Source organism: Macaca fascicularis, chromosome 3 (assembly GCF_037993035.2).
Source record: "Macaca fascicularis isolate 582-1 chromosome 3, T2T-MFA8v1.1".
Lineage (NCBI taxonomy): Eukaryota > Metazoa > Chordata > Mammalia > Primates > Cercopithecidae > Macaca > Macaca fascicularis.
Window position 1 is genome coordinate 35431217 of NC_088377.1, and position 14923 is coordinate 35446139.

Sequence of the window (14923 nt, forward strand, 5' to 3'; positions counted from 1 at the left end):
TCCGTCAGCCACTCCCAGAGGGTGATGTCACGGCGGAGTGCAGGGGACACTGAGGGACAGGAAAGCGACCTCAGGACATCTTCAGAAATGAGGAAAAGACAGGAAAGGACTTCGACTGCGGGGTGTGGAAGGAGCTGATGACGGGGGACCACAGAGGCACAATACAGATGAGAAACAAAAGCAGGCTTCGGGGTGACCACAGTGAGTTCCCTTCTCCGCAGTGGGAAAAGAATGCAAAACAAACCTTCATGGCCGCAACCGGAATGGGGCCAGTTGTAGTTCACTGTAAGAAGCTGTCTAGTTTTGTCTTCACTTCTAGATCTAATATTTTGAATGAAAAATATATTCATGTGGTTTAAAAATCAAAAAGTCTGTCAAGGCCCACAGTGATGGAAAGATTACTCGACACCGCACAGGGCCAGGAGTGAGGACAAGAGTGGGGCCAGGAGTAGGGACAAGAGGGGGAACAGGAGGGGGAACAGGAGTGAGGACAGGAGTGGAGACAGGAGTGGGGACAGCTATTGCAGCCTGAGACCTGCTCCAGGGTGCTCCAACACACCACAACAGCAAGACCCGAGGAAACCCAATTCTTGCCAAGAAACCTAACTGCATCTCTGAAAGAAGATCAAGAAGATGTATACAAATGCAAAGATGTCTAGGACACAACAAGCTAAAATTCACAATGCCTGCCATCCAATCAAAGATTACCAGACATTTAAAGCAGCAGGAAAACATGGCCTATAATGAAGAGATTAACCAATCAACGAACACCTACCAAGACACAGTGTTGGACGGACAGCAACACTGGCAAACGGGGACATTAAGAGAGTTGTTAAATCTAATGGAAAAATGGAACAGTTCAGACATGGAAGAGACACATGTAGAAGTGGAAACTACAACATCTCAGATAAACACACTGGATGGGATTAATGACAGAACAGAATCCGTTAGAGAAACAGAATCCGTCAGGGCACAGCAACAGAAACTATCAAAAACAAAATGCAGAGGCGGGCGCGGTGGCTCACATCTATAATCCCAGCACTTTGGGAGGCCAAGGCAGCTGGATCGCTGGAGGCCAGCAGTTCAAAACCAGCCTAGCCAACATGGCGTAACCCCTTCTCTACTAAAAATTAAAAAAATAGCCGGGCGTGGTGGTGTACCCCTGTAGTTCCAGCTCCTCAGGAGGCTGAGGCCTAAGAATCGCTTGAACCCGGGAGGTGGAGGCTGCAATGAGCCCAGATCACCCCAGTGCACTCCAGCCTGGGTGACAGAGCGAGGCCCTATGTCAAAAACAAATAAATAAGCAAACACAGAGAGGAAAAGATTTCTGAAAAATGAAAAGAGAATCACTGAGCTGTGGGACGGCTTCATGAGGCATAAAATACACGAATGAGAGTCCCCAGAGGAAAGGAAGCAGAGGAAATGCCGGGACAAATACTGTCAGAAAGTTCCAAATTCAATGGAAAGTATAAAGCTACAGATGCAGGAAGCTCAACAGATATAAGGCAGCACAAGGAACACAGGCCCGGGAAACAAGACGCTGGCAGCCCCAGAGCACATCAGGACGAGCCTGCTCAGGACCACAGCACGGAAAACCACCTTCAAGGCAGAGGCAGTGCCTACGGAGGCACAAGGTGGGGTTCTCATGAGAAAAAGTGCAACGGAGAAAAGAGGAGAGAGAAATCTCTGAAATGCCAATAGAAATGAAAACCACCACCTTAGAACGGTGAAAGCATTTCCGAAAACAAAAGCAAATAAAGACGCCTTCGGATCAGACATGAAAGCTGAAAGAATTCATCATCAGCTGAACTGCTCTACAGAAACGTCAGGGAAGGCCTGCAGGCAGAGGATGAGGGTGGGGCGGGGCACATAAACCCGGATCTGCACGGGGAACCCGGAGGGCTGGAACAGCAACTGCACGTAGGGAGAGCTTTCTTATACTCATGTCTGTTTAAAAAATTTAAATTATTAACGTTTTAAAGTGATTAATGGATTAAACAAAATTAATGAAAATATATTGGGGATTTAATATATGGACTAAATAAAATGTATGACAACAGTATAAAGGCTGGAGGAGAAAAACCAACATTGTGGCTATAAGGTGATTATACTGTATGCCAAAAAAGGAAATCAAACAAAATCAGAAAAACAGCGAAGTAGATTGAAAAAAGGTAAAAGGAAAAAAAAAAAACAGGAAGAAGGGAATGAAGAAGAGACAGACAAGCAGAAAATAGTAAAATGACAAGATCAAAACTAATCATATCAATAATCAAATTAGATGTAAGTAGCCTAACCACAATTAAAAAGCAGACACTCATACTGGATTAAAAAGCAACACCCAGTGAGACACCGCCAACAATAAAGACTTTTAAATACAAAGATGCAAAAAGGCATAACATGCCATCACTAAGAAAACCAGCAAGAGAAAGCCGGAGACGCTACTAATACCGGAAATAGTAAATTTCAGAGCACTACTACTACCAAGAAGGTAACTTACAATAATAAAGAGATCTATTAATCAAGGGAAAATAATCATCCTAAACACGTGTGTACTAATAAAAGAGCTGCCAAACAAATGAAACCAAACTGGCCGGAGAAACAGACGGGTCCATGATGACAATCGGATACTTCAACATCACTCTCTCAGTAGCTGATAGAACAATGGGCAAAAAATCAGGAGGACAGGGATCACATGATCCACCAATTTGACCTGTTTCACCTGGATAAACGCTTCAACTCTAAGAGCAGAAGGTCCAGTCTTTTCAGGAGCACCTGAACTATGTACCAAGACGACCTCATGCTAAACCGTGAAAGAAGGCTCAGTCTATTTAGGAATTTCATAATTCTAACTATGTTATAGGACCATCGTGGAATTAAAGTAGAACTCAGCACCAGAAAGTCATCTGGAAAATATCACTTACAAAAGCTTCCAACACCATGAAACACATAGAGATGGAACGGAACAGGCCAAGAAAAACCTGCAGGTGACAAGCTGGGAGCACTGCGGACAGAGATCCAGGCGACCTCCACACAGGCAGACAGATATGCCTTGTCCACAGGCCGGGAGACTCTGGGTGTTGGGAATGCACTTCTCCCCCAAATTAATCCACAGAATCGAGCAACCTCAGTCAAAATCCCACAGGCTTCTTTGTACAAACTGGCAAGTTGATTCTAAAATTCATATGGAGAGGTAATGAACCTAGAATAGAGAAAACAACATTGACAACGAAAAACGAGGGGCTACCTAATTTCACCAACTATGTTAAAACCGTAGTAATCACAACAGTGCAGTACTGGTCTGCAAGACAGACAGACCAACGAAACAGAACAGAGTCCAGAAATAGGCGTATAAACATAACTAATTTTTGAAACATATACGAAGGCAATTCCATGTAGAAAGGACAGTCTCTTCAACAAATGGTTCTGGAACAATTGGGTGTTCGTGGGGGAAATAAAGAATTAAAACCTTGTACAATAAACAAAAATCCTGCTCAATCCTGAACCAAAAGTTATGAAGTTACTAGAAGAAAATACAGGAGAAAATCTTGTGAATTTGAGACAGCCAAAGATTTCTTAGCCCTGATACCTGATAGGGTTTGACTGTGTCCCCACCCAAATCTCATCTTGAATTGTAGCTCCCCTAATCCCCACGTGGTGCGAGAGGAATGTGGGGGGAGATAACTGAATCACAGGGCGGTTTCCCCCACACCGTTCTCATGTGTTGCGGGAGGGATGTGGGGGGAGATAACTGAATCACAGGGCGGTTCCCCCACACCGTTCTCATGTGATGTGGGGGGAGATAACTGAATCACAGGGCGGTTCCCCCACACCGTTCTCATGTGTTGCGGGAGGGATGTGGGGGGAGATAACTGAATCACAGGGCGGTTCCCCCACACCGTTCTCATGTGTTGCGGGAGAGATGTGGGGGGAGATAACTGAATCACAGGGCGGTTCCCCCACACCGTTCTCATGTGTTGCGGGAGAGATGTGGGGGGAGATAACTGAATCACAGGGCGGTTCCCCCACACCGTTCTCATGTGTTGCGGGAGAGATGTGGGGGGAGATAACTGAATCACAGGGCGGTTCCCCCACACCGTTCTCATGTGTTGCGGGAGAGATGTGGGGGGAGATAACTGAATCACAGGGCGGTTCCCCCACACCATTCTCATGTGTTGCGGGAGAGATGTGGGGGGAGATAACTGAATCACAGGGCGGTTTCTCCCAGATCGTTCTTGCGTGTTGCGGGAGGGACGTGGGGGGAGATAACTGAATCACGAGGCGGTTTCCCCCACACCGTTCTCATGGTAGTGAATAAGTCTCACAAGATCTGATTTTATAAGGGGTTTCTCCTTTGGCTTGGCTCTCATTCTCTCGTCTGCCACCCTGTAAGACGTGCCTTTTGCCTGCCACCATGATTGTGAGGCCTCCCCAGCCACGTGGAACGGTGAGTCCATTCAACCTCTTTTTCTTTATAAATTACCCAGTCAGGGTATGTACGTCTTTATCAGCAGCGTGAAAATGGACTAACGCCCAAAGGATCACACATTAACAGAAAAAACTGAAAAATTGGACTTTATCATAAAAAACTTCTCTTCAAAACACCTGATGAAAGAACGAAAAGACAAGACACAGATTGGGAGAAAATATCTGGAAAGCAAAGAATCTGATAAAGGCCTTGTAGCCAGAACATATAAAGAACTCTCCCAAACTCAACAACAATAAAAATAATCAAATTTTAAAATGGACAAAAAACAGGTGCTTTACCAAAGAAGATCTCTACAGATGACAAGTGAGCTGAATGAGACGATGCTGAACACCATTAGTCATTTGTGAAATAAAAAGCAAAAGGCCACAGTGAGACCCAACGGCCAACCTATTACAAGGCCTAAACGAAAACTTTTAAAAAACTAGCCGGGTGTGGTGACGTGCACCTGCAGTCCCAGCTACTCAGGAGGCTGGGGTGGGAGGACCAGCTGAGCCCAGGAGTCAGAGGCTGCAGGCGGCTATGATCTCGCCCCTGTACTCCAGCCTGGGTGACAGAGCAAGACCCTGTCTCTAAAAGAAACATTTAAAAAAATAAAAGAGGGACTAAGTAAAAAGACTGTGCTGCATGCTGGTGAGGAGAAGCTGCACCTCTGGAAGACAGGCAACCTCGGAACACGTTACACACGTGACCGCCAGCCACTCCACACTAGGCGTTTACCTGAAAGAAAACGAAGTCGATTTCTACATGGGACTTTATTTATAATACACAGCAGTTTCATTCAGAATAGCCAAAAACCAGAAAAACTCCAAACGTCCGTCACAAGGGAACATATGATACGACAGAACACGACTCAGCAGTGAAGACGACGCAGCTGTGTGCACAGTGATCTCTCCCCAAACCAGCCATGCTGTATGGAAGAGGCAAAAAGGCAGAGACCACACGCTCCAGGACCGACGCCATTCCCAGAAGACTCGACAGCCTCTCGCCAATCTACAGTGACGGAAAGCACGTTGGCGGGTGTGGGGTGGGGAGACGAGGCAGGGAGGAGGGATTCCTGTCAAACAAGAGCACGTGTCTGGGGGTCTTGAATGTGAATGTGGTAACGGCTCCACGGCTGTATGTATGTGTGTGTACATGCAAATTCACCACACTGCACTTGACATCCGTGCAGCTTACTGCACACCGGATATACCTCAGGAAAGCTGTAAAAACCGTACTGTAGTGAATGACCTCTGACATCTGCTTCCTGCTTGTACGGTGCACCTGCAGGACATGCTTCCAGAGGCGGGGCTGCTGGTCAGCCCCACAGACCAGCCCCGCAGACGCCGTGCGCTGCCCTCCCTGGGTGTCTGGGGCACTCCCACTCACACCAACATCCTGAGCACGGGCCTAGAAGGTATTTCTGTAGCAACAATGCCTCACTCTTCGTGAGGCAGGGAACGCCGGCAGGGGAGACATCTGAGCACAGCCCAGTGTCACTGTCTCTCAGGAGGGCGGCCACACGGTATGAGACCTAGCACACACCTCCGGCACCAGCTGATGCCTTCTGGAGAGGATATAGGAGCCCCACAAGTGCTGCAGCTTTACAAACAACCCCCTCAGTCTGCCCATCCAATCTAGCAGGGAAGTCCTGGTGCCTGAGTAAAGGGGAGACTGGGGCTCAGAAAGCCATCTGAGAGGCCGCTGATCACAGAGCTGGTAAGGGGCCTGGCTGGACAGCAAGCCTGGCAGAGGGCCCAGGGTGGGTGTTCCTGACCCCCGCCTCCCAGGGCTTCTCAGGGGAGTGAACCTGCCCAAGGTGACTGAGTGACGACACGGCGGGGGCCTCCAAGGCCATCTCCGAGAAGCTGCCTTCTGCAGGGACTTCTTGACTTAGGGAGATGCTGGATGAAAAGCCCCAAGGCTCCTTTTAAAATGATTTATGGATTCTGAAGGCTTGGGAGCAAAATGTTTACAAGGGCTGAATTTGAATGAGTGCACGCATGTAGCTGCAGCCATGTTAACAGAATGACCTGTGTGACCCACCCTCGCCGCCACAGTAAGCCCACACGCGTGCTCGTTTGTGCACTGAAGGGGTGCGTTTTCTTCTGCTGTCCTCCTTTCGGACAAACTGCCACCGCACGGACAGCGAGAAAGAGAACACACGAAACAAGTCGCGGGGGGTGGTGTTCAAAAGCTCGGAATCTGGTTTGCCTTCAGATGGTTCAAAGTAATCAGTTCTCGCATAAGCTTCTTGAAATGGACTCACTGCAACTTTTTTAAACATGAGGAGTGCCACATAAATTAGCTGCAAGCCTAGATCTTTCCTCGGGAAGATGACGCCAATCAAAGCAGGTGCCTGTATCGGAGCGTGTGCATGGAAAGCAGCTGGAGGGTAGCTGGGATCTTGCTTATAACAAACCCATCAAACACGCGGGAAACTTTTGCAAGAAAAATGATTAGTTGTTTTTGCTGAACTAAAAGATGCATAATGTTAGGGGGGGTGCCTCAGGTGAGGCTCTCAGGGCCTGGAGAGGGGATAGTAGGGGGACCCAAAGCCCACTGGACAGACAGCATCCAGTCCAGGAAGCCCCTCACCCAGGCCAGCTTCCCATGGGTCCCAGACCCCTGCACTGCCCGCCAGCCCCTCCCCAGTGGGCCCTGACCACCACACTTCACGTTTTACTTCTGCCTCCTTCATCAAACGGCTGGCTCCATGTTACCAGCCCTGATCATGATGTCTGGCTTACAGCAGGCACTGACGACCACTTCCCTTGAACAATGGGTGTGGGAACCCCACCAGAGAGGCTGGCGAGTGGGGTACGTAGGACCCCCAGCTCTGGAGATGGTCACACAAGGGTAGTGGGGCCCAGCTTAACCCAACACTCGCTGTGTGTCCTGACACGGAGCGCCCCGCCCCTCCAGGCTGGTTTGTCATAAAGACAGCATGTGACAAAGCCCCGCAGACATGGCAGTGTGACGGGGTGCCCACGCCTGCCCTTCCTCTCCCACAGACACAGCTACAAAGCCAGCTCTGGAAGGCCCACCGCACTGGTGGGCAGGGGACACTGTGGCCCTTCTCTCACTCCTCTGACCTCCGCCTCGTGCCAACATCCAGGTGGTGGTGAGGCTGCTGTACCAGGAGCTCAAGGCGAAGTCCTCTGGCACTCACCTGGGGGCCAGGAAACAAAGCCACTGAGCTTCAGGAACGTGGAATCCTCCCTGCTTGGAGTATGGACTCCCCGGCCCCCGTGGTCCCCGCCTCCACTCTTCGCACATGACCACGGGCTGAGCCCACGGGGCTGCAGTGGCGGCAGGGAGCCTGAAGCAGGAGCTGTGCCCTCTGTCTGAAGCTGCTGTTGTTCCAGATGGGCAAGACAAACTCCGGCTGCGTTTTCCTCCCTGTAATCCTTCCTGCATGGCCGGGCGTGGGCCCAACCTCCATGACACCAGCAGAGTGCAATGGATGGTGCAAAGAGAGCCCCACATCCCTGGAGGACCACAAAGGGGAGACCCAGAATGTGAAAGGACCCAAAGATCATGGAATGGAGGGACTGAAAAGGGTGGTTCTGGGGAGTTGGGGGGCGTCCCTGGGTCGGCCTGTGCCTGGGTCCCATCCACACTGGCCTCTGAAGCAGACGACAGCTAAGCTGACAGGCACTGCCACCGTCCCAGGCCAAGGCCAGCAGCACTGCCAAGGCTTCACAACCTGAACTGGGATGGGAACCGCACGCCACAGAAGGTCGCTGGGACCTAGGCTAGAATCCACCCAGGTCGGCTCAATGCTAAACTAAAACACTCACATTCCTCGCGCGACGTAAACACACAACCCCTCTCACAATGTTCAGGACATAACCCCAAATTACTCGGCACATGAAGAACCACAGAGATTTCAAGTCAGCCTGGAGAGGCAGTTCCAGCTGCCAGGGCCGAGGAGACAGGGCTGGATCATCTGGGAGGTGCGGTGGAGAGGGGCCGCAAGACGGCCCACGCAGACAAGCGTGCACGCTCTCGCAGCACACGGAAGCCCAAAGGTCTCAGCAAATTCACAGAAAAGTGAAGTGCTGAAAAAGTATTTAAGGAAATAAATGGCTAAAAAATCCCAAATTTGGCAAACCCCCCCCCCCCAAAAAAAAACCTATGGATTCAAGAAGCTGAGCAAACTCCAAACAGAATAAACTCAAAGAAATCCACACCCAGACACATCCAATGAAACTGCTGAAAACTGAAGGCAAAAAAATTTTGAAAACAGTAAAAATCTGTATGAACTCAAAGGGAACAGTGATTCGAGCGTCTGCAAATCTCTCCCCAGGCAGGAACCGCGGCGAGCAGTAGGAACGCCGCACTCATGGCGTGCTGCGAGGTGAGGGCCGCGGGCCGCGCTGCGCGCACAGGGCAGAGCTGCTTCAGGAACACGAGAGGAAGAAAGATGGACCCACCCCGAGGGAATCGTAGCCACCTGCTCTCCACGAGTGGCCGCCGGAAATCCTTCAGAAGGAAAGAGGACATGAAGGATACCTGGAGCGCTGACAATGAAGGGAGAACAGACGGCAGCTTTCTGGGCTTACAGATAATACCCAGATCTTCTACTGCCCTCTTCAAAACACTGCATGACTGAAAACAAAACCTGTGGCATTTCCATGTCGGTGGAGGGACGGCAGGAAGGGAGAGGGCAAGGGACCTGCCGGGAGGGGCTTCCGGGTGTGACTTCAAGTGGGATAAGTACTCTAATTCCAAGAGCAAATACTCAAAACATCAAACTGAGAAATACAGTCACATGCCCATGCGCTAAATTAAAATGAAATACTAAAAACCACTCAAGTAACTCAACAGAAAGCAGGAAGCATGAAAAGCAAAAACAAAAATGGAGGAGACAGATAAAATAAATAATAAAATGGTAGCAATGAGAAGACAGAGATTGCCATGATGGTTTAGAAACGGACCTGATGACGTGATGTATACAGAAACTCAAAGAACGGGCACAGGTAGGCTGTAAGTAAAAGGACAGAAATATTTACAGCAGGCAAACACTACAGGAAAGGCAGCTGGCAGGAAGGTGTAGAAGCAGCACCGTCCCAGGAGCCACAGGCACACCTAGACCCTGACCTGGGCAGCTCAGGACTGTCCTGCCGAGAGAAGGCTCAGGGCTCCCTGGAGAAATGGCTGCTTGGAAAGCTGAGGCAGAGGACACGAGGTGAGCCTGGAGCACCCTGTGGTGCCGGAGAGTGAGGAAGGGCTCAGGAAACCCAATGACGGGGCACAGCGGGGCACAGCCGGCCGAAGGGAGACCATGCAGTGAAACAAGTCCCGGTGCATGAACCGGATTAGAACACAGAGCATGCGGCAAACTCCCTTGAGTCCACACTGCTGGCAATAAATGAAGAAGTGAATAAACGGGGAAGAGGAGACATCTCCCCTCACAAAACTCCACATCATACATGTAGAACTCATCCCTCCAGACGGGGAGCGTCGCCTATGCACAGAGGGATTCGCTTCCAAAGAACAGAGTGGAGAAAGTGCAAACAGCTTAGCGGACAAGGCACCCGGCAGAGTGTGCCTCAGTCCAGCAGCCAGGTCCACCAGCAACGCCTCAGTCCAGCAGTCAAGTCAACACTGCTGTCACGTGGATGTCAGGGGCTCCCTGACGGGACGTGGTGAGAAAGGACTTGCGGTCTGTGATGTTCCTTCTGAAAACCACAATCTCAGGTTAATAATGAAACACATCGCACAAGCTCGCTTCGGGGGCGTTCTAGGGACACCTAAACGTCCTGAGGTCAGGAGAAACGAGGAAAGACAAACTGTCACTCACCGACCAGCGTCAGGAGAGATGTGACGACTAAAATGTGCCCTGGGTGCAGCATGCAGGAAAGCCCGGTGGATCCAAACAAGGGCTGGAGACAGGCCCAGAGTCACACGCCGGTGACAAGCACCATGGCAGCGTGAGACGTCAACAGCACAAGAAACCGGGTGAAGGGGGTATGAGAACTCTCCAATTTCCACAACTTGCCTATTTAATCTGGTAAACGGTGTGTCAATTCCATCTTTTCAAAAAGTCAATTGTTGGCTGGGTGCAGTGGCTCACGCCTGTCATCCCAGCAGTTTGGGAGGCCGAGGCGAGTGTATCACCTGAGGTCGGGAGTTCAAGACCAGCCTGGCCAACGTGGTGAAACCCCATCTGTATTAAAAATACAAAAATTAGCTGGGCATGGTGGCACATTATTGTAATCCCAGCTACTCGGGAGGCTGAGGCAGGATGCCCTTGAACCCAGGAGGCAGAGGTTGCAGTGAGCCAAGATGGTGCCATTGTACTCCAGCCTGGGTGACGGAGTGAAACTCTGTCTCAAAAAACAAAGAAACAAAAAACTCCACAGCTAGGTCCATCTCAATAGTGAAAGACTAAAAGCTTTTCCCCTAAATCAGGAACAAGACAAGAATATCTGCTCTCGCTGCTTCTATTCAACATAGCCAGAGCAATTAGGCAAGAAAAAGAAATAAATTGTAGCCAAATTGGAAAAGAAGAAGTAAAACCACTTCTCTCTCTTTGCAGATGCCAGGCTACAGAAAACCCTGAAGAAGCTGCAGAAAACCTGTTCTAGTCAATAAACAAAATCAGCAAAGTTGCAAGATACAAAGTCAACACACAAAAGATCAGTTGTATTTCTCTGTACTAGCAATGAGCAATCTGACAAGGAAATCAAGAAAACAATTCCATTCATAACAGCATCAAAAAGAACAAAACACTTTGCAATGCATTTACCCAAGGAGGTATAAGATTTGTACCCTAAAAACTGCCAGACATTGCTAAAAGGAATGGAAGAAAACCTAAATAAATGTAAAGTCATCTGTGTCAGGGAGAAGAAGACTGCACGCCATTTACCTGTCAGCAGAGTCAAACCCCCCTCAAGAACCACCACCACGGTGGACACTGGTACCTCCTGACCTCGAAATGTAGGAGAAAGCTACGTAAGTAAAAAACGAACTGACTTTTATACACAAACAACTTGGATGGATCTCAAAGGCGTTGTGCTGAGTGAAAGGAGCCAGTCTCAAAAGACTGCATGTTGTAGGGTTTGGCTGGAAAAAGCTGGATCATAGGGTGGAGCAGAGATCACAGCTGCCAGAGGGCCCTGTGTGGCTGGGTGAATGGAAATGGGGACCATGGAGGATTCCGGAAGTGATGACATTATTTTGCACTCTGATTATGGGGTGATTAGAATTCACAGAGCTGTATCCTATATGAAAAAAGTTAATTTTACTATATAATTTTATTTTTTATTTTATTTATTTATTTTTTTGAGACAGTCTCAGTTACCCAGGCTGGAGTGTAGTGGCACGATCTCGGCTCGCTGCAACCTCCACCTCCCGGGTTCAAGTGATCCTCGTGCCTCAGCCTCCCAAGTAGCTGGGATTACAGGCGCCCGCCACCACGTCCAGCTGAGTTTTCCATTTTTGGTAGAGACGGGGTTTTGCCATGTTGGCCAGGCTGGTCTCCAACTCCTGACCTCAGGTGATCTGCCTGCCTTGGCCTCTCAAAGTGCTGAGATAACAGGCGTGAGCCACCACGCCCAGCCTACTATAGAATTTTAAAAGTAAAAAATTTTAAAACCTGCTGGGCTATGTCCTATATCTTACTGTGGTGGTTGCACATTTGTACACACATTTGTTGAAATGTGACCCCGTGGCATCTGGTCGGGGAATGGTGGTGCAGGTGTAGATTATTGCTGGTATTCTTTAGAACTGCAGGCATGTGGTGATAGGAAGTACATCCACTTTTATTTGCTTTAATTATTGTTTTAAAACTCTGAAGATGACGCAGCCTCTATGACCTGCTCCCTGGATAAGGGTACCACCGCCCGCCCTTGGTACTCGCTGACCATGAACTCACGTTTAAATGAGTCCCTTCCATTGTGTGCAAGTTGCGTCTCAATACAGTAGATACCCTTAAACCCCTTCTCACGCCCGCAGTTAGAATTCAGTCGCGTGGAGATGCATGCAGTGCCAGCGAGCCCTTCAGTGTGCCAGTTCTACCTCAATACAGAAAATATCCTTAAACCACTTCTCAGGCTCGCAGTTAGAACTTGACTGCGTGGAGATGCATGCAGTGCCGTGCTGGGCCCACAGTGAGCCCTGCACAAACGTCAGCTGCCTCTCACTGCAATCCCGGCCACTGCTGCTGCTGGGGGCTATTGCCGTCACCACTAAGAAACACAAGCGATGGGATTTCTCAGTGCAGCCAGGCTCCCACAGGCTATAGTCAGTCTTTTCAGACACACAGAATTCTCTCACACAGAAGTCAAAACATAGCCAACAGTTCACCTTTGTTCTCACTAGGTGAAAACTCGAAACCACTCAAGCTCCAAAAGGGGTTAATCAACTATACGTTAAGACTTATAAAAACCTATAAAAACGTGGGGAAGTGTTTATGTTATAATACATAGTGGAGAAACAGGATGCAAATAATGTGTTTCACTTAAAATAAATAAATAAATAAATACGGAAAAATCATCAAAGACTTTAGTTAAAGATGGTGGCTTAAACATGTGCATTTAAGTGTAATCTCTCTCAAAATCCCGGTAAAACAAGGGTAAAGATTTTGCTTACATTTTTTGAGGCATTTACCTGAAGACAAAGAAAATAAAAGAAGACACAACATCAAATAACGTTGAGAATGGAAGCTGGAAAGCTTCCAGACAGACGAGTGGCCAGTGACCCCAAAAATGCTGAATCCTGAGCCAGCAATGGAACAGCCAAGAAACTTTGACACCACAAGTTCCCCAGCTTTGGGGATGCCCACCCCAGCAATGACTTCTGGAAGCAGGGAGGAGGGACCACTGGAACTGCAGGGCTGGCTGGAGACCTTTGAAACAGAATGAAGACCTCATCAGAGATTCACAGCTATTTGTGAGAAACGTACTAGGAGGTCTGTGTCCTCCTTACCCCGTCTCCCTCGATGGTAACAAACTGAAATAGCAACATCAAAAACAGGAAAACTAACGCAGGTACAATCCAGAGACTGCTTGCCTGCCGCCAGCTCACAGGCACTTCCCTCCATGTCTACACCCACGGGATCTGTCACACATGCGGATGTGTGCGCCCACAACCGCCGTCCAGACACAGGCCTGTCCTGACACCGGAAGGCTTGCCCCGCTGTCCTTGTGTACACACACGCACCCCCGCCCCTAAACCCTGGCAATCTCTTCTATTTTATCTGTCAAATTGATCTTAATTATTAACTGGTCGGTAGAATTCTCTAGGGAAACCATTTGGGCCTAGGGATATCCTTCTCATCTTTATGACTTCAATTTTTTATAAAGAGTTTACAAGATAATTCGGATAACCTATTTCATCTTGGCTGAGTCTGATGGCTTGTGGGTGTTGAGGAGTCTGCTGCTTCAAGTTGTCTGTGGCATAACACCCTCTGCTTAATGGCTACAGAGCCTGTAGCCATTAAGCAGAGCCTGTGGCCCCTATTTCATTGCTGATATTGATGATTTTGGTGGTGTCTTTTTATTTTTGTCAAATTCGCTAGAGGTTTATCAATTTCATTGAATTTTTTTTTCAAAAAAGCCCCAGCTTATTGTTTTAATAATTTTCTCTATTTTTTTTCTTTTCAATTTCATTGGTTTTTGCTCACTGTTATTTCCTTCGGCCTGCTTGTTCTGGGCTATTCTGCTCCCCCTTCTCCAGGTTCTTGAGGTAGGAACATAAATTAGAGACTGTTCCTCTTTTCCAACGAGAACACTGAGCGTGACGTACTTCCTTCTCAGCACCGGTCTGGCTGGACCCCACTTCTTCAGATGTGTGTATTTCCACGATTGCTCATATACTTATTTGTACCGGGAGACTTCCTCCCCAACACGGGCAATGCAGACGTGTGCTGCTGATTTTCTAATGCTTAGAGACTTCCCTGTTGTTCTTCTGTTACTGACATCTAGTTTGGGTTCATTACACTCAGAGCACACAGTCTGAGTGAATTCGATTCTTTTGAGTTTACTGGGGTCTCTTTGATGACTGGTGATGTGATCTGTCATGACTGTCCGAGGTGAACGCAGAGGCAACAGTCCTCTGCTCTCGGACAGGGCGTTCCACAAACACTGATGAGGTCCTGCAGGTTGATGGGGACACTCAGTGCCATCAGTCGCGGAGGGTGAGGTGTGAGTTCTCAACTGTAAATGTAGATCTGCCCAATTCTCTGTTCATCCCAGCCACTTCTGCATCCGGGGTTTTGAAACTGTTGTTTGACTCGTATACATCTAGGAGTGCCAGAGCTGGGGGCAGAGTGGGAGTTCTGCCACTGCACAGGCCTGGTAGACACCATCCTGGCACACGCAGAGTGTGGACATGTGGCTGCTCATGAGGGCCACGGATAGGCGGGTACAAGCTGGGCCCCTAGAGCAGGGAACGTGCACCTGCTCATGAGGGCCGCAGACAGGCGCGTGCGAGTTCACCCCTAGAGCG

At 48.9% G+C, this 14923-nt stretch overlaps 1 protein-coding gene across 33 annotated transcripts in view; it reads right to left on the minus strand.

The window, feature by feature from the left end:
• Positions 1-14923, minus strand: part of MAD1L1 (mitotic arrest deficient 1 like 1) — a 421592-nt gene that overhangs the window by 143769 nt on the left and 262900 nt on the right. The gene's annotated exons all lie outside the window — the stretch shown is intronic.